The sequence below is a fragment of the Phyllostomus discolor genome, chromosome 2 (genome assembly GCF_004126475.2).
Source record: "Phyllostomus discolor isolate MPI-MPIP mPhyDis1 chromosome 2, mPhyDis1.pri.v3, whole genome shotgun sequence".
In the NCBI taxonomy this organism is placed as follows: domain Eukaryota; kingdom Metazoa; phylum Chordata; class Mammalia; order Chiroptera; family Phyllostomidae; genus Phyllostomus; species Phyllostomus discolor.
Window position 1 is genome coordinate 189,119,074 of NC_040904.2, and position 20,328 is coordinate 189,139,401.

General features: G+C 40.1%; 1 long non-coding RNA gene across 1 annotated transcript; it reads right to left on the reverse strand.

The window, feature by feature from the left end:
* Nucleotides 1-299: 299 nt before the first annotated feature.
* On the reverse strand, nt 300-19,790 carry LOC118498745. The gene is made up of 3 exons (XR_004901210.1): nt 19,777-19,790; nt 7,255-7,257; nt 300-453 (listed from the first exon to the last, which is right to left on the reverse strand). It is a non-coding gene; the product is annotated as an uncharacterized LOC118498745 (long non-coding RNA).
* Nucleotides 19,791-20,328: the final 538 nt, after the last annotated feature.

Sequence of the window (20,328 nt, forward strand, 5' to 3'; positions counted from 1 at the left end):
TTCATTTGGTTTATTCTTGTATGTGCCCTGGCTAGGGCTTGAACCTGCAACCTTGGTAAATGGGGATGATTGCAGGTTGCAGGTTTTTGATGACACAGGGAACAAGGTTATATAATGGCCAAAGCTGCCCAGGTGGACACTGAGAAAAAGACATGTGCTTGTTGCCACAGACCACCAAACACCCAGTTTTCTGAGAAGTTAACTACAGGCATCATCGTCTACACTAGCAATTTTCTATCACCATGCTGCAAGAATTTTTAAAACCTGCAGTACATGACTATGTTGTCAGGGGCACTGACCTCTTTTATCTTCGATTGTCAAAAAAAAATGACAGCCAACATAACAATAGCCATCTGATGTGAATGAACCAGAATTATACCTATCTTTTTGTCAGATGAGCAAAAAAAGTATTTTTTGGTGTGCCACAGAATTTTAGGAATTAGTTTATGTGTGCTGTGAAATTGAAGATCCCTGGTCTACACTTTCTGTTCCTCTTTCTGCCACCGCCAGGCTGATCCTGACAGGACAGAGGTGATGTCCATGCGATAAGAGCATGGGACTGTAGGGACAGGGAGAGCGTTCATCGGTGAAATCATTATTGACAGAAACCTGCTTATATCTGATGTTAGCACTGATCTGTGCAGTAGGTGAAACCATGAAGAAAGTAAGACACTAGATCCCCCAATCGCATTGTAAAATGAGATCATCTTCCAGGGCAGCAGCTTCCTTCTGGCCCCATTCAATGGAAGAGCAGGGAGAGGCAAGTTCCCCGAGGAACCCTGAGGAGCCAGCCTTGGGCTTTCATTCAGCCAAAGGTGGGAGGGAATGAGGCTTGCATTAATCTAGTTTTGTTTTTTAAACAGCCAGGACCAAAAACTGACTTAAGGTACCTTACATGGGAAAGGGAATGTACTGGATGAATACTAGAATATGTCACAGTGTGTAATGAAGAGTTGAATGCCCACTCTTCAGCAAGGTTGAGAATCAGTGCAGTTCTGGGACCAGCCGCAGAGTAGTGATAGCTTCCTTCCAGAGTCTGACTTAAACAGATTCAGTTCTCAAAGACTTCCAATATCTAAGCCTCCATTTGCTATTTCATACTCACCACAGAGAGACTCTTGTTGCCCAGCTTATACTAGGTACCTGTCCTAAGTAGGACTAATTAGTTATGGACACTGGGGCAGAATCAAGAAACAGAAAGATGGCTACCAGGAATCCCCCTGTGGAGCGCTTGAGCAGTTCTGTGAGAAGTTAATATAATAAATTTATGCTACTAAATCCCTATTACTGGGCAACAAGCCTAAGGAATAGAGATAAAATTCCTTGAAAATTTTATCTCTATTCCTTTGGAAAACTCATAATTTTCTGGGGCATTAAAGATGGCTTCAGATTTTTGAGGAACCCCACTAGTTTCAAAAAATAATGGGCTATGAATTGCTCATCATTAGTATATCAGTTATTTATTGCTTCATAACAAATCACCCAAGACTTAAAACACCAACTATTTTTATTTGCTCATCATTCTGTGGCTCAGCAGTTTGGGATGAGCCTAACTGGGCACTCACGTGGCTCAGTCACATGGAGATTTGAATGGGCTGGATAGGCCCAGGTCACTTCACTCACTTACCTGCCATTTGGTGTTGGCTTTTGGCTGGGCCCACTTTTCCACAGTCCTTCACTCTCAAGCAAGAGAGTTAGGCTTCCTCACATGGCATCATCCTGTTCAAAGGGGCATCTTCCAGCCTGGGCTTCTCCTCAAAGCAAGTCACAAGCCGAGCCCAGACTCAAGGATGGGCAAAATAGACTTTATCTCTCAATAAAAAGAATAGCAGAATCATGAGCATACAGGTATAAGAGATTATTATAGTTATTTTTGCAAATACTCTACCATGCTTGGGACCTACTACATTAAAACAAAAGCAAAACAAAAAAAACATTCAAGCATTTAGAGCCAACATCCAGCCTTGGAGAAATCTGAATGATGTGGTATTATAAAGCCCTGTGAGAAGTTACTAGTCAAAAAAAGATGACTTAAAATTTCTGTAGTTCATGGGACAGTTATGAATAGTGCACATCCGAAAGCATACTGGATGGAGATGAAGGGGATCAGGTTGCACTCCCAGTCTTGTTAACTTTATGAAGCACTTAACCTCTGAGCCTGTTTCCTTATGGATCAAGTAGGAAAGTGTATGAATCACACAACTTACATGAGAAAGAGCTCTGGGAGATGCAAATGAAAAATCATGGAAAATAATTCAAATTGTGGTTCCTGCATTCCTCCTCTCCCCTCCTCTCCCCTAGTTATGTGTGGTTTAAAGCAAGGAATGGTCTTGGGCCTGTGTTGCTACCAAAGACATGTTTTTACAAAAATTCTCTTTTATCTAAATGCTTTTAGTTGATTTGCCAGTGAATGAAGTATAATCTATGGTTTTTCTAAATGTACAAAAATGTGTGAAATTAAAACACCAAGAGGAGAGTAATTGGATATATCCATTTGGGGGAAAAAAAGGAAAGTGTGTGACAAAGAAAATGAGCTTAAAAGCATAACAGAGGCTGTTTTTCTTTTTTTTTAGACTGTGTAAGAATAATGAGATGAGATCCTCGGTGTGGACAGCTTTAAGAGAAAATGATTTAAAATGTAAGAGTGTGTGCCAAGCTAGGAACGAGAGTTGAACATAGAGTTAACTTTGAAGAAGTAAAAGAAAAAACTTCTCTAAAAATACAAAAGCCAATTTCTTTCGGGAATGGATCATGATGAATGTAAAAAACACCAGACTTTAATGTTTCCAGAGAAAAAGATGGTATGGGCAGGATTAGTGAGGACTTAGAAGAGCCTTGTGAGGTCATTTTAGCAGGTAAATGAGAATGTGAATATATTTTCCAGCATTTTGTAGGCTCAGTCGGTCCCTTAGAGTAGACATCTGTGATGTGCTTCATCACATCCCCTTAGTCTGTCTGTCCATGCCAGCCAGCGTCCTTAATCAGACACACACTGGACATCCGTTTGTGCTGCTGACTCAGTGTCTATGCCCACCTGGAGATGGGGGGCTGTTATCATTCCCTAGGGCAATCCTCAACCACTGGGCATAGGAACCGGTGAAAAATGGAATGCCCAGCCTCCCTGTGCTCCAGTGCAAGGGTGGACAGTTGTCAGACCATGGGCCAAATTCAGCCTACCTGTTTTTGTAAATAAAGTTTTATTGGATCACAGCCAATTCCCATTTGTTTCTGTATTGTTTATGTTACAATGGCAGAATTGAGTAGTTATGACCAAGACTGCATGTTCTGCAAAGAGGAAAATATTTGATATCTGGCCCTTTACAGAAAATATTTGCCTACCTCCACTCTGGCGGGACAATTCTGAGGCATATTCCACATGCTCCCCACAGTGTTCCCAACAAGATGGAGACCCAGTTACCCACAGTGGTAAACACCACATTAATTCACACTTTTTTGGCTTTTGCTCTTTCATTTCTCTCTTTCCCTATGCCCTCACTTTTGTTTCCTAGGATTGCTTTCCAAATATAAACTAAGATAGAACTCAGTCCTCTTTGGTATTTCTTTTTCATGTTATCCTTATGAGACTTTGCTCTGTTGTTTTACTTTGTGACTCATCACACATACCATGCACAAAACTGAAACACACGTACAACCTATCACTGAAACAAATGTTTTCTGCAACAATGTTTATTTTTGCTGTCTTAACATATGCTTATATTTTCTATTACATTTTACTGTCTTACATTTCATTTAAAAAATTGTGTGGTCATGACCAATTGAATTGATTTCAGCACAGCCCTGGAGGTCTATTTACCAGAATCTGAACCCATAGGTCTGTGCATGGCCACAAGCCAAATGCGGGGGCATAGGGTCCACAGGCTTTGATCAGATTGCCTGGCTACAGAAAAGCAGGATAAATATCTGGAAGATGTGAGCAGAAACTCTTATCTGTAAAGGCAGAAATGCATTAGCTCCATTTGGAGAAAAACAAAGGCAGTAAAACGAGGGAATGAAGCAGTGAGGAAGGGGAAGGGTGACTTTACGATTGATGAAGGAGGAAACCCCACTGAGAAGGTGAAGATACCAAGAAAGGCAGAACATCCCTCCACTTCACATTGCAGAAGACTCACCCATGTGTAGGACCAGCAAAAAATTGGTGTCCTCCACTGGTGACTATTTATGTTTTCTTCATGTCTTTACCCACAATTTCAGTGGCCTCCTCCTGCTTAATACCACACTATCTGGATTCTTCTACCTCTCTGGCTACTCCTTCTTGATCTCTTTTGCTAGATTCCCTTCCAGTATTTGCTCTTAACTGTTATATTTTCCAGGGATCATTCCTTGGATTTCTGTTTTTTTTTTTTTTTTCTTTCAACCTACATACTTGCCTTTCAATTTCACCCACTCTCATGGTTTAATGACCATTTCTATACTCCTGGTCTACAAAATGAATGAATACCTTCACCTTAAATCTTCTCACCCCCAGATTTACTTACCCAGGTGCTTACTTAATATCTAGACCACAAATTTAATACATTCCAAGTTGAACTCGTCATCTATAATGTCCACCAAGTCTCCTTCTCTCTTTCTCTGTGCTATATTCTTTTTCACCATTGATATAACCGCCTAGACCAGAAGTCTGGAAATATTCCTAAACTCCTATTTTTCTCCTTTGTCTAAATGATCATATGCCCTAAATATTTTTAAAGTCATCTTTCTCTATTTCTACCAACATTGTCCTAATTTTGAGTTTCATCATCTCTCTTTAGTTTTATTGAAATAATCCACCTATTCTCTCCCACCCTAAGTCTCTCCCCATTCAATTCTCCCTTCACAAAGCCACCAGGGTCATCTTCTAAAATACCCAGTCTGGGTTTGGATCAGAAACCCAGAAACCACATGAAGAATTTTAAGAAGATATGGACTTAGTACTGCTAAGTGGTGCTTATAAAACATTGGAAAAATGGTAGGACTGTAGGTCAGAGAAGGTCATTAATGGCTTTCAAGTTTGCCAATAGGTCTACAATGTGATAGTAAGCTTTCCAGGGATGAGAAAATGGCTCTTATCCTGGTTAAGGACTTCATGAAAACACTGCTGAAGATTGTACCTGTCTGTAGTGCCAAAGTGGGCGCTTCACCCATGGTAGAGCACTGAGTACCAACGAATATCTGCTGAAGCTCACACATTTGCCTGTCACTATTGGTGGAGAAATGGTGGCACTGATTTCCTTCTTGTGCCTTCTGAATCTGGCAGGATTCTAAATTCATGGACTTTAAGCTGGAATACTACTGACAAGAGACCTGGGAAATGTGTTCCCATATTTCTAACTCCTGTGATATGGAAGAAAGCATAGAAGGAATGGAAATGGCTCTGAGGACCAAAGATAATCTGATACATTCTCTCTCCATCACTGATGGGGTAAAATCCAAACTGGTCAACCCATGACAAACCACTGCTTCATGAACCAGTGACTTCCTGCTTCTCCAGTCCCTTTCCCTCACTCCCTTTCTTCCTTTGTGTCATCCTTATTGAATGACTTTCTTGCAGTTTCATGATTGCACTTTACAATTTCATGCCTCAGTGGTCTGGCACATAGATTGTTTCCCTGGCCTGGAGGTCCTCCCACCTTCCCACAGTGGCCTTCTTGGCAAACTTCTATTTATTATTAGAACCCCAATGCAAAGGTTTTTTCTTCCAGGTAGTTTCTTTATCCACAGTAGGGTTGACCCTCTCTTGTACCAGCATTGTGCCTTGTACTCATTTTTTTATTTAGTAGCTACAGTATTCATTTATGTGTCTGCCTTCTCTGCTATGCTTTTAAAAAAAGATTTATTTATTTATTTTTAGACAGAGGGGAAGGGAGGGAGAAAGAGAGGGAGAAAAACATTAATGTGTGGTTGCCTCTCATGCACCCCCATTGGGGACCTGGCCTACAACTTAGGCATGTTCCCCAGCTGGGAATTGAACTGGCAACCCTTTGGTTTTCAGACCAGCACTCAATTTGTTGAGCCACACCAGCCAGGGCCACTGCTATGCTTTGAGCTACTTAATTGTTTCTTCTTTCCTTTTATCCCCCTTGTGTCCTGCCTGCCTGGTGTTTGACTTACCATAGGTGCTCAATTCACATGGAGTAACTGAGTAAATGGAAGCTTCTATAAGGCACCGTGCCTTGAGGCCATCGTCCCAGTGAAATTGCTTACAAAAGATATGGGGAACCAGACACCTTGTAATAGAGACACTATTTCCTTAATTCTACACTATGGGAAACAGTGTTATATAGGGAGGGTCCAGCTGTATTTCAATTCAGCCTATATCCCTTGTCACATTAAGGGATTATCTGACAGCTGCCTGTATTCCTATATCCCAAATATTTTTTCAAATGGATTCTGATTTTGGGAATGGTGTTGGACCTTGGCTTGACATAACTGAGCTTTAAAAAGTACAGACTCATCCAGAATGCCTGCTTACTTTGTCAGACTGTGAGCTTTTGAAGAAGGAAATGGTAATGGGTTTAGGAGTAAAAAAAAAAAAAAGGGAGGCTGGCCATCTTTCTGAACAGAGAATGAGGAGGAGTGAATTGGTTTCCTAGGAGATAAGGCCCTTTTTTATTTCAAGTTTTTCCACAGAAAGATTTCTGTACTAGTGTCTTCTTGTTAGTCATAAGGAGTTCACCATCAGAGAAGCAAGTCAGAATCGCTCTCAATCAGCAGCTGCCCAAGGTGAGCCTGATATTCTGGTCTTTGGTCCTACCTTCTCTGCTGGGGCCTAATAAAAGCAACTAATCATACTAATTGCCATAGACATTTTAGTTATTTAGTCACCTATCATTAGGACAGGAACCTTTAACAGTAGACCCACCGGGAGGTCATAAGCTTGTGCCCCTCTATGTAATCTCTGACACAGCTGCCCCACCCGCTGCCTTCTGAGCCATTTCTCCCCACCAGGTTTACTCAGATTCTCTGAAAGGAAGGAAGCACAGTCATCTCTCAGCTCAAGGACTTTGATAGCAACAGCATCTCCCAATGGATCTCTTAGCTTCTGAGGAATCAAAAGCAGCACTTGATCAAAAAGAGATTGTGACTGTACGACCCTGTGTACACGTGATCAGGCAGAGCTAAATTCCTCTGTACACACACAGGTTTTATTTGTCATGCTCAGTTGGAGGTAACCAAATGGTCTTAGGTAAAACCATGGGGAAGCTAGACGTTAACCAGGTCCCTATTGCAGCATTTCCCTCTCACCTCCAGTGTCACCCACTGTTCCGCAAGGTCCGGGGAAGTCTACACTGGCAGTGCTGAAGTACTGCACTGCAGTGAGCACCTGTCCAAGTGCCTGTGCAGCTCACACCTCTCTTCTCTCAGGGCTGTCGCCCTCCTGCTCCCTCAGGTGGGCCCCCACTATTCACGCTTGTTGCAAAAGTACTTGAGGTTCTGGAATTCATTGAATTGACCACAGTCAATTTCTAATTCAAGCTGGGCTAGATAATTCCCCCTCCCAGGAAGCTTCAGGTGAGACCGAGAAATAATCATTTTGAGCTGATCCAGCTCTGTGAATGGAGAAGATGTCAATGACTACGGCAGTCAGGTAGGGGCTGGAAGAGAGTCAGACAGAGATGGGGGATGGGGAGAGGAGAAGAGAAAGAGTAGGAGAGGATGAGAAAGGGAGAGAGACTGAGAGGTGGGGATGTTTAGTGCAGCTCACACAAGTCCCTTAATGGATGTGATTTGTCGTTACTGGTACTTCGTTGCAGTCACACTGAAAACTGTGAAGATGGAGAGGGTCCTTGAAGAGAAAAGGTTGTGGTTAGTACAACCTTGCTGAATTCCTCCTTCTTTATTTGTATTTTTGGGGACCTAGGAATAATAAACCAAAGCTTGACAGCATCCATCTTAGAAAAAGCGTATTTTGAGTGGGATATATCTAGACCGTTTGTGTAGAAAATTCAGTAAGGAAGCTTCACCATTTAGTTTACCCTCAAAACCCTGATGTCCTTAACCTGCAAAATGTGTGATCCCCTAGAGGGTCTGCTCAGGTTTGGCTTTAGGTATTTTTAACCCACACGTGCCAGGGAAATTAATATTCCCTGAAAATGCAGCAGGGTATCTGTAGTTTTTCCAGCCAAGAGGAACCATGAACTTTCTTTTTGGGGGGCCTTTCCAGCTTTCCCCCTCGTCCTTATTTTCAGGTACTTTTTGCCCTGGTGCTTTCTTTAGTTTCCCAATAGACCAAGATGGCAGTGATGGTAGTTATTTTTGTTCCTGTATGTGAAAGCTGTGTCAGAGCGAGCGCCACAAGAAGCATGTTCCCAGGGACAGCTGAGAATGACATATGTGCCCAGAAGCCACCTAGCAGCATACATGCCCTCAGTCTCCTGTTAGGTGGCTTCGGGACCAGGCTCCTGTTCTTCATGAGTGGGGGCCCTCCCATCTAATTGCTGCACTGTCTTCTTTTACTCCGTGCTGCTCCCCTCGGCCCCCAAACTGCCATCTGTCCATTACCCAGAGTCCATCTCCAGCACTTCCTCTGGCTACTTCAAATGGCTCCCTTTGCCTAGCATCCAAACTCCTCCCTGCCCTTCTTACCTTCTTTCCACCCCTCCCTTTCCTTTGATGCATGGTGATTAGGCATAGCTGTCTAGTCACTGCTTGCCTCAAAGTTTCTGCCACTGACACCCCAGGGCAGAAACTTTAAGAAAGGAGTAGCTCAGCGACATCTCAAGGGTGGGACAGAGAGAACTTGGCAATCTAACCAGGAGCACAAAATATCTCAACAGTCAGGGAGTGAACAATGAGACAGAGTAGCATGGAGCAATAGCTTAGGAGCCAGGACTCTGGTCTTTGAATGATGCTGGGGATGAGCTGTGTATGAATCCTTACAAAGAATTCAGAAAAGCTGGGAATATGGGTATAATTTGTTAATACCAGAGAACAAACATCATAGAAATTATGTTCATTTTATAACTTATGAGAATGACTTACCCTTTAAAACTAATTACTACATGCACCGTAGCTATTATGCACATCATTAATAGGTGTCAGATTAATTTTATTGTAAGTTGTATTCGACCACAATGTAAAAATCCCTGAGATATACACTTAGTTTTCTTGCCAGACCTTGGCTTCTGCTTACAACTTTCAATAATTAGGAGAAGCGTGGTTGGAGTCTGAATTAGGACAGGGAGCTCAATCTGCTCTTAACAGCACATTTGAATATGGTAACTATTATTTGTTTACTTAAAAATGTTTTTATATTTTAAAATGCTATAGATGTTACTGTTACATGTTTTCCTGACTTTTATTGAAAAGGCCGCTTTTTGTCTTCTGTTCCATTCCTCTGGCTCTGCTGCCCATTAGGCCCATGTGGCTATTCAAATGAAATGAATTACATTAATTCCTCAGGTACACTAGTCACATTTCAAGGGGTCAATAGCCACGTGTGGCTAGTGGCTACGCACCAAAGAGAGCACACACGGAATATTCCCATCATTTCAGAAGGTGCTGTTGGGCCGTGCTGCCAGAATCTTGGTGGTGGGGAAAGTCAGGTTTATCCATCATGGAATGAATGACCCGGTCAGCTGGCTGGGAATTTCAGGGCCCCAGTTTTGATGGCGATGACAGTGAGTATCGCAGTGACTGAGCAGGGCAGACTCTGCCATGAGAAAGTGGAACAGCCTGTCAGGGAGCTCGGGCAGGAAGTGGGGAGGAGCCCGCACAGGAGGTGTGGATCCCACCGCTGCTCGCTGCTCTGCTCGTGAGAGCGAGCTGCTACTCTCTGCTGTTGCCTTGTTCGGCGGGATACAGGTGAGTCACATCCAGATCAACTCAATTTATTAGTCTTACAGTATATGGAGTATTATTTAATAAAAATTGACATAGTGAATGAATGACGTAACAAACAGCTGCTTTTTTTTTTTTAAAGATTTTATTTATTATTTATTTTTAGAGAGGGAAGGGGGAGAGAAAGAGAGAGAGAAACATCAATGTGTGGTTGCTGAGGGCCATGGCCTGCAACCCAGACATGTGCCCCGACTGGGAATCGAACCTATGGTGCCTAGTTCGCAGCCCACGCTCAATCCACTGAGCTACACCAGCCAGGACTCACAAACAGCTGCTTTTTATAAGGTCCACAACTTTCATACATACGGAGCTTTACAGTTTATATGTGTCTTTAATGCATTCTTTCATTTGATCCTCATAACCGTGTAAAGTGAGCAGGAAACCTACTATCCTCCCCTCACTGGTGAGACAGTCAGGACTCAGAGAGTTTAAGACATTTTCTCGGGATCACCAGCTAATAAATAACAGAGTTGTGACTCAAATTCAGGATTTAGGATTCGAAATGACAGTGCATGGCCTTTTATGTGTCTTTCTAATAAGAGTGTTTCTACCGGCCAATGGTGTGGTAGGACTCAAGGATGCCTCCAGCATTTAGGGTTTCCCAGGGACCCATTGATTCAACGTTGATAGGTGCTGTGAGTTGTTGGCGTGACGCATGGTTTACATTTTTCACGATTCCCTGAATCTGTGCTTCTGGGCCTTCGCAGGCAGGCTGCCTGGCGCTCTGCAGCAGTGGCTTCCACTCCGTGTCCCACCAATCCCCTGGCTCCATGGAGGGGCTGCAGAGGCTGCTGGTGGGGGTGGGCACAGCGGGGGGGCCTTGTTTTTGGGCTCCGGGCTGTTCAGGGCTGATATGCTTTCAACTATTTTTATATATTTGACATTCCGCGAAAAAAAAAAAAAACACTTCACTTGGAAAAGGTTCTTTTGCTAACCATTAGAAAAAGAATCACTGTTCTAAAGAATTTTTGTGGCAGCTTGCTTCCTGTGACAAGAAAGTGGGGCAAGCTGCACTCTGCCCAGGCGTCACCCAGGAACAGGATTCGCTGTAGACCAACGCTTCCTTTCTAGTGAGAAACAACCCCTCCCCTAGGGCTGGCTCCATGGGCTGGGGAAGCTCAGGGTCTCCTTGACCCTAGGGAGCCAGCCCTAAGGCAGGGCAGGGGCAGAGGGCCCCTGTGCTGGGACCAGAGGGCCCTTGGTTGTTGACAGAGGTGCTCTGTAGTCTTATTCTGACACTTGGCTCTCATTCTCTTTGCTGCCTGAGCCCACAGCATCTGCCGAGTGCTCCCCCTTTGACTTGACGCTTGGTCCTAAGGGTTTGTTGGCCTCAGCCGGAGGCAGCTGCCAGACTGCTTCAACTCACAGACCACCAGTTCTGGCCCCATCTGGCCTGCTGGATTTTGTTGCTGCTCCCCTATTTGCAAACCAAGAGACTGTGGAAAAGGTCAGACAATTCCTTGGTATCAGCTCTTGTATTTCTTGTCCTTCCCTTGATGTGAATACACTAAAATTGATCGAATAAGCCTGGATTTTTAATTATAATTCTACCTGTATCTAATGTTTATTGTGCAATTAATGTGAAAATTCTTACTTTTTCACTGATAGATTCGAAAACACGAGATACTGTTGTCAGCACAAAAAGGGAAAGTGAGGTGAGTCATGTGGAAATTGAAAATAAAGTTAGCTTATGACAAGAAAACTAAAAAAACCCACACATAGTAGTTGAGATCAGCCATTTAAAATTTACACAGCTTGGAATTGGTGCCTGGAGGACAACACTGTGGTATATAAAGCAAGGCAAGGGATAGTCTTAGAAAGATGAAATGGAACCACGATTTTGGAAATGTAACCCAAACAACTGCAGGAAACAGATAAACAACTGAATCATACTCTACAGTAACAACATGCTCAGATAATTTAACTGACCAATTGTTTGTTGCCCTGTTTGGGCATATATATTTCATATGTTGTAATTACATGCTGTTGAGAGGGGAATAAAGCCCCACAGAGGGAGTTTAAGTCTCTAGTACTGTCCAAGGAATCTAGGATCTCCACACTGGCTCGAGAGCATAGGAATATCAGGACAGGTGTGTTCCCCGGTGGGGTTGTAAGAGTTTGTCTGGCCTTCCTAGAGCTTGGGTGAATGCATTTGACTTTTGGGGTACAAGGTATAGAAGAGACCATCACAGTTTATCTCAACCAATGCGATTTGTTGTTAGATACATGAGAAAACTGGTAGGTGGTTTATACTCAGGACATCAGAATGACTCTCACGGGCTGGAGGCTTCTCAGTCCACCAGTCTTTCAGGTGCATTCAGTGCCTCTGGTTTTGGTTCTTTTTCTACCTGTACTTATTCTTCTCTGCCAGGTTAACCTGTCTCCATTCTTTCTGTGTCTTTGTTTCTACTAAAATATGGGTATATCTTAAGACTTTTCCTTATTCTCTCTCTCTCTCTCTCTCTCTCTCTCTCTCTCTCTATATATATATATATATGTATGTTTTATATTCAAAATCTCAAGAGAAATGCTCTAAGTTGCCATCTAATATAGAATCCAGTCCTACACCTTCAGATGGTGGCCTCTCTCTATAGAGTCAAGTAAAACAAAGGATGAAAATGTACCCATAGCGGATATTTCAAAAGGTAAGATCTTGGAAACTTCTCTGGAGGGTTGTAAAGTTGGTAGCACCTAGTAGAAGCAAGCCAGTATGGTGAATTTTCCCCCATAACTTTGTTCTGACTCATATTCATGAAATAGCTGCAGGCTTATTAACTGAATCTGCCAAGTGCTCTGATACTAAGGTTTCCTGGCTAGTGGACATAGATACTTTAATCATTGGAAAGAAATGTCCTAAACATAAATTGCTAAATTGACATTTTGGTTTATGTGCTGGTTAACTTTATATGTCAGCCTGGCTGGGCCTTAGTTTCCAGATGTTTGGTCAAACATTTTTCTGGATGTTTCCGTGAAGGTGTTTTTGGATGAGATTTACATTTGAATTGGTGGACTTTGAGTGAAGCAGATTGCCCTCATAGTGGGCCTCATCTAATCAGTTGAAGGGCCTTATAGAACAAAAGACTGACCTTTCCCCAAGTAAGGAGTACGTCAGCCCACAGACCTTGGACTTGAACTCCAAGTTCTTCCCTGGGTTTCCAGCCTGACAACCCACCTTGCAGATTGCCTTCACAGTCACGTGAGCCAATTTCTTAAAATAAATCTCTATTCAAATACATATCCTATTGGTTCTGTTTCCCTGGAGAACCTTGACTAATACAGTTTATGTCAAGTCTCTCATGAGTTCATTTAGCATGGGTCAGTTCTCCTGAGTTTATTCTGCTCTAAGGGCTCCAGAACCTCACATTTCTCAAGTAGCTGTCATCTTCAGTAAATAGCTTTCATCTTTTCACTCTCTAACTATGTTGATCTCTTTCTGGGACATTCAATAACTTATTTAATGCTTATTGAAACTCCTTGAGATTCTTAAAGCTACCATTGCACTGTAAAGTGAGATTCACATGAATCTCTAAATAGATATTAAAAGACAGATAGACACTGCAGCTCAGGGTATTAGTTAAGGTCGAACCCAGAAGGTTATATTTTGTGCATGTGTAGTAACAGACAAAATGAATAGGAGACAGGCATCTCCCAAAGTTGTGGTTATTGTATTCCTTTCCGATTGTTGCTTTAACCAAATACCACACAGTTAGTGGCTTAGAACAACACAAATTTACTACAGTTCTGAAGGTCAGAAGTCTGAAATGGGTCTCATGGACCTAAAATCAAGGTGCTAGCCGGGCTGTGTGTCTTTTGGAAACCCTGAGGGAGAGAATTCCTTTTCCTGCCCTTTCCAGCTGACTCCATTTCTTGGCTCATAGCCCCTTTCCAGCTAGTGATTGCATCACTCTGAGCTCTGCTTCCATGGTCACATCTCCTTCTCTGGCTCTGACTCACCTCTCTTCAAAGGACCCTTGCGATTACCTTGGTTCATCCAGATAATCCAGAACAGTCTTTCTGTGTCACCTAATCTCACCTGCAAAGGTCCTTTTTGTTATTTAAGGTAACATATTTATAGGTTCTTGAGGTTAGGATGTAGACTTTTGGCTGGAGGCATTGTGCTGTCTACCACAGCTATATCCTTTTAATAAGGTTACATAATTTTAATAAGCATTTAGTGGTTATAGTGTGGTAGGACTCTAAAATTGAAAATAAAGAAAATAGAGTCATTAAAGCTACATTGTAGAATTGACACCTAATTTAGAATAAAGGGATGCAAGATCAACGGAAGAAGATGAGATTACTTGTAGGCAAACTAGCCTTCACTGCATCATTGGTAGCATTAATTCAAATTAAAGAAAAGGGGGAATAGAGCCCTGGCTGGCGTAGCTCAGTGGATTGAGCGCGGGCTGTGAACCCAAGTGTCACAGGTTCGATTCCCAGCCAGGGTACATGCCTGGGTTGCAGGCCATAACCCCCAGCAACCACACATTGATGTTTCTCTCTCTCTCTATCTCCCTCCCTTCCCCCTCTAAGAATAAATAAATAAAATCTTAAAAAAAAAAGAAAAAGAAAAGGGGGAATAGGATTGGTACATACTAGCAGTGTTTACTCAAACACTAAAAGGGGAAAGGGAGACTCAGATACCAGACTTTGACTATTTCAGTTCTCATGGTAAATATGTCCCTCAAGGGCGAATGATGCAGGGCTTTAGTCCTTGTATTTCAGGTACTCCAGGCCCCTTGGTGATCCCGTCCTGATGCTAAGATTGTTTATCAGGCTAAGGAATTTGGATAGTGAATCCATATCTGAGAATAATATTGTTTTATGACACATTTATAAGTGATCTATACACACAAGAATCAAATACATTCTAGAAAAGCTGCCTATCTAAGCCCTTGGAGATTCGTGATATACATCTGCAGACCAAAGGAAATCTGCAATTTTGAAAGCTGTTTAACTCAGCTTAGTCCAGTGTTTCCCAAATTTATTTGTTACTGAACCTTTTGTTGTTGTTGAAAGATCTATTGAAATGCCTAACAGCAAGCACATAACACATTTTCAGGAATGATGCCTTAAAGATTTAATTTATCTCCCTCCCGTTGTTTTGTTTTGAGTCATACTCATAAAACCACCTTTTGATTTCCGTGTGGTTGGATCACAAGAGAAAAAAAATGTTTTGATCAGGCCAACGTGATATTTCTTGTGAGTGCGGTGTTATATTTCTCACTATAAATGAACATACGAGCCTTTTGATGTTTGCTTTTGTCTCATGGTCCTTTTAGTTAGTTAGTGTGAGCTGATCTATTTGTCACCCAACTTCCACTTACTTTCAGTGCCTGTCTACTCACCTGCACTTCTAAAAGGAAGGTTAACAGAACTCGATCTATTACCTGAGTGACAGGGAGAAAATAATCGTGAGTTCTGGAATCCAAATACTTGTCCTGGTGGCCTGATAATCAGGGGAATTGACTGGACTACTTGAGAGATGAATGGATCTTGAAACTAGACATTAAAACAAAGACCTCAGATTACCACATATTTCTGTGTCCTTAGGCAATCATTTCTTTGTTTTTTGGGGGTATCAACTAACTAATGAATAATAGCATCAATCTATTTTACATGGTTACTATGAAGTGTAATTCATATTGCTGATCATAAAAGAGTCCTCAAAGCTTAGAGAGAATATGAAATTAAGGAGGGCCAAAAAAGATAAAAAATAGCATGTACTAGTTTTATTTAAAAAACCAACCTGTAACACAATGGTATTTTGTAAGAGCAAGTTAATTTTAGAAACATTGGGTTTTCCTCTTCTTGCACTCAGATACAGCTAAACTTTGATATGTATTATGATTGGTATTGAAATACTGAACTACTCCAAAGAGAAAGTTCAAATAAGAGTAATCAGGTATTGTACTATGAGATTCATGGAGGAAGAAGAAAACATATATAGAATCACTTATCCTTAAGAAAATAATAAAATATAATTATTATCATAGAAAGATTTAATAAACTTCCATAATTCATTAAATGTTAATATATTTAATCAAAGTAAATTTATGATAAATAAACTCTGTAGTAGCTTTGTAGGCTTCATTCTGTGAGTCCCCAGTTTACTCAGAGTTTTCCTCTCTAAAGTACCCTGTCTCCAGTTTTCATTTCCCAGAACCTCTCCATCTTCCAATTGTTCTTAATCACCACCTTGTGGAGTGAACCCCAGATTTGCTCTCCATCTGCTTCTTAGGACCTGACATTTAAGAATTTTCTTTCTCACAGTCTATTCTGGCTTAGGCCCATAGTTCCTTTTTGTCTAATTCTTGTTAAACTTCATCCTACTTCTCATCCAATGAGAAAGAAGGGTTTTATCTACCCCCTTATCAAAACCTTTTTGGAGGTTTTGGAGGTAAGAGAGGAGATGAGCAGTGAATTCCATAGACAGAGTTCTCAGTAAGACCAGGATTTGCAGAAAAAATCTGGAATGACACAAGATCTGGATTAAAGAGATTTACTCATCTCAAAAAGAAAGCATACTTTCCTAAGAAAATTTTGTTTATATTTCCTGTTTTTTGTGCATAAAAGTTTAATTTTAATATTGCATTAATAAGACTTTTTCTTTATTGTTATTTTTTAAAGTATAATTAAATACAAAAAAACTACATGCAATTTTAATAGCCCCAAATTATAATGATTAAATATTAACATAAAATTTTCACAAAATTCAAAAATCATATAGTCTAATGACTCTAAATCAATAGATACTTGGCATAAAAATAAAAAAGCTTTACTTTACAATAATTTTATTAGATTTATTTAATAGAGTTTTTCTTAGTATAATCTAGACATAGATGAAGTTTAATCTTTGAAAGTTTGGTTATTTTAGTGTTATAGTTTTGAAATTAGACGTATTAATCTCAGAAGTGTCTAAATACATGTTTTTAAGTGCTTCTCTTCTCCTTCCTCTTCTCCAAATAAGAAAAGAACTATGTTATTAGAGGCTGTAATTAATTTCTGAGTGTTCAAGAAAATTTTACAGAGAGAGTTTGTTCCTAAATCTAAATTTCTAAAAGTCTTCCAACTCTTCCCTCCTCATAAGCAGAAATTAGCACTGACGTTTTGGTTATGGTTATGGAATTAGTATTAAACTTTTGGTTGTGGTTATCAGATATATATTAAATTCTTTCATCCTTGTGTACTGAGCTTTTGGGGAAACTCAGGAAACAGATGTGGCTTGATATCTGCATCTTATAGTTCTGGATACTGGATTGGAGTAATATGGTCAATCAATATTATATTGATTTAAGTTCTTCTGTAAAGCTCTGCTGTGCAATATGGTAGTCATCAGCCAGTGTATCTACTGAGCCCTTGATATGTGGCTGGTATGAACTGAGAGGTGCCATAGGGTGAATCATACCAGATTTCATAGAGTTAGTACCAAGAAATTGTAATGATCTCATTAGTAATTAATGTGTTGGTTACATATTGAAATGATAACACTATATTGGGTTAAATATATTTATTATTGGAATTAATTTTATTCTTTCAAAAACATTTAACATATCTGCTGCAACCCTGGAAATTACATACATGGCTTCCATTTGTGGCTTAGATTTTTATTTCTAGAGGTGATCTAGAGCTACTGTGCAATGAAGCATTTTACATGTTTATATTTTCCAGACATTTAAACACTAAAATGTTCACTGTATCAATTATTTTTGTGTAAGTCTTGTTAAATGTACTATACTTTTGCATCTTCCTAACAGAGAAAGCAACTCAATACAGCATTTTCTCGATAGGTCAATGTCATTTCTACGAAGCTCAGTTTTTTAAATATCATGTTTTATTGATATTCTCATGAGTTAGTGAAGCTTATAGGGCTATTGCTTTCATATAAAATGGTCCCTGGGTGGTGTGTGATTATAGTTGGGAATTTGGCTATGTTTTCCCCAATGTTTTTAAATTGCTTCTTAAGCATACCTTTATGCTCTTTCCAATGCAACCTGTATGTCCTTTATAATTTAAGAAAACCTAACAGTTTTCTAGAGAAAATGTAAAAGCAGCTTATGAGGCTGGTAAGGTTTTTCAAAATTGTAGGTCTTAGAGCCCATGGCAGGCTCTGCTTCTCCTGTAGATGAAGTCCATGGGCTTTATTACAGCTGGTTTTCTTGCAAGGCAGACATCTTTTAGGCTTTTGGCTTAGTGGATATGAAAGAGATATCTGTGGCTGCCAGAGTCTTACTACCAGCCTGTTACCTGCAGTGTGTGGCATTTTTCAATGATATTAGAATCCTCGTATACAGTTGTTGGGAAAAACCACTTCAAAATATATATGGAAGTAATAGGTAGTAGCTAAAATTATTCTGTTGACTTCTGTTTTTTAAGGCAATGCTGTTGGTCTCAGCCACAATTACTATATTCAAGTATGGCTAAATGTGGCTATATCCAAATGTGGAATGAACTATATACATGTGAAATATGAACCTGGGTTAGCAGGTATAGCCTATTTTTTAGCTATTCCCCTGATGGTTTTCTTCACTTTTCTTACAGTTGCAGCTGTGGCTGACTGTGTACTGCTGCTATTTCCCAGCAGTCCAAAGCTCTGTTGCATTGCTTGATGCTCTGCTTTGTTATGTTCTTATAGTATTTATCCTGTGCTCCTTGCTTGTGATTTTCCTGACATCAGCTGTCTTACACAATAGCTCCTTCAGTGTCCTGCTGTTTTCCATTCTCTGTATACACACATTCCAGGGGCGCATCGGTATGAAGACTATTTCAGTATCAACACTGACAATATTTCTTATGACACTGGTGAGAAATCTGATTTTTAAGTTAACATTCTTAGGTCTGGGAGGTGGTATTGTTCCCTAACACATAGACATCTATTATGATCCATATAACATTGCGTTATACAAGTCTACTTATTGGTGAGTTCTGTCATATGAGTGAGGGATTTAGGGTGTCCTGTGCTGCCTATATAATGTTCTCTGTAAGAGACATACTTTATATTCAAAGATTCAAGTAGTTTGAAAGTAAAAGATTAGAAAAGCAAACAGTAACCATTGAGGAACTGTAGTGACTTTATTAATATAGACAAATAGACTTTGAGGCAAGAAATAAAGAAAGCATTTCGAAATGATAAAATTTTTAATATAGCAGGAAGAATAGCAATTGCAAATGTGTAAGTATGTAACAACAGAGCCCCAAAACACACACAGCAAAGATAGAGAGAATTAAAGGATTCCTAGATAATTCAATATTAGAGTGGTTGAAAATGTCAATATTGCTCTCTCAGTAATTGATAGAAGAACTAGACAGAATATCAGTAAGGATAATCTCGACTTGAACAACACTTGAACAAGCCACCAACCTGGCATAACATAAAATTCTCCATCCAGCAACTGCAGAATATACATTCTTTTCTTTTTTTTCATTTTTTTATTTTTGAGAGAGAGACACACTGATTTGTTGTTCCACTTCTGTTCATGTTCCACCATGCATTCATTGGTTGATTGTTGTATGTGCCCTGACCAGGGATCAAACCAGCAACCTTGACATATTGGGATGATACTCTAACCAACTGAGCAACCTGGCCAGCTGCTGCCTTGCCACGAGTCCTCTCCACCCCTGCTGCCCATTTCTGCCCCTACTATTGTTCTGGATAAATGTTTCTTCTTTAACTCCTTGGTTGTCAGACTTCCATGCAGTTCAATTTTCTGGCAGTTCTGGTTGTTTTTTGTTTTTAAATTTGTTGTTGTCTTTCTTTTGGTTGTGTGAAGATGCAAAGTGTGTCTACCTATATCTCCATCTTGGCCAGAAGTTCCTAAACTAGCTGATTTAAAACATATCACAAAGCTATAGTCATCAGACAGTGTCATACAAAGATAAACATACAGATCAATGTAACAGAATAGAGTTTAGAAATAATACCTAACATTTGTGGTAAACTGACTTGAAAAAAGGTGCAGGTATGATTCAGTCAGGGAAAAAACACTCTTTTTAACAAATGGTGCTAAGACTATTGGATATTTGCATGTAAAACTTTTAAATGAACTCAGATCCTTACTTTACACTGTGAACAAAAATAATTCAAAATGGATCAAAGATATAAATGTAAGAATAAAATTATAAAATTTCCATAAGAAAACATAAAAGATCTCTGTGATCTTAGGGTCAAAATGTGTAACTCTTAAACTCAATAATAAAAAGACAAACAACCCATTTAAAAAGTAGGCAGAAGATTTGAACAGATGTTTCAACAAAGACACTCAAATGGCTAGTAAGCATAAGAAAAAATTAACATATTTGGGAAAGGTAAATTAAAGCTATAATAACAACATATCACTAAAGACCCACTAGAATGGCTATTATTAAAAAGTTAGATAATGTCAAGTGTTGGCAAGAATATGGACAAACTGAAACCCTTATGGTGCAGCACTCATGAGAAGGTAAAATGTTACACCCACTTTGGAAAATGTTTGGCTGTTTCTTGACAAGTTA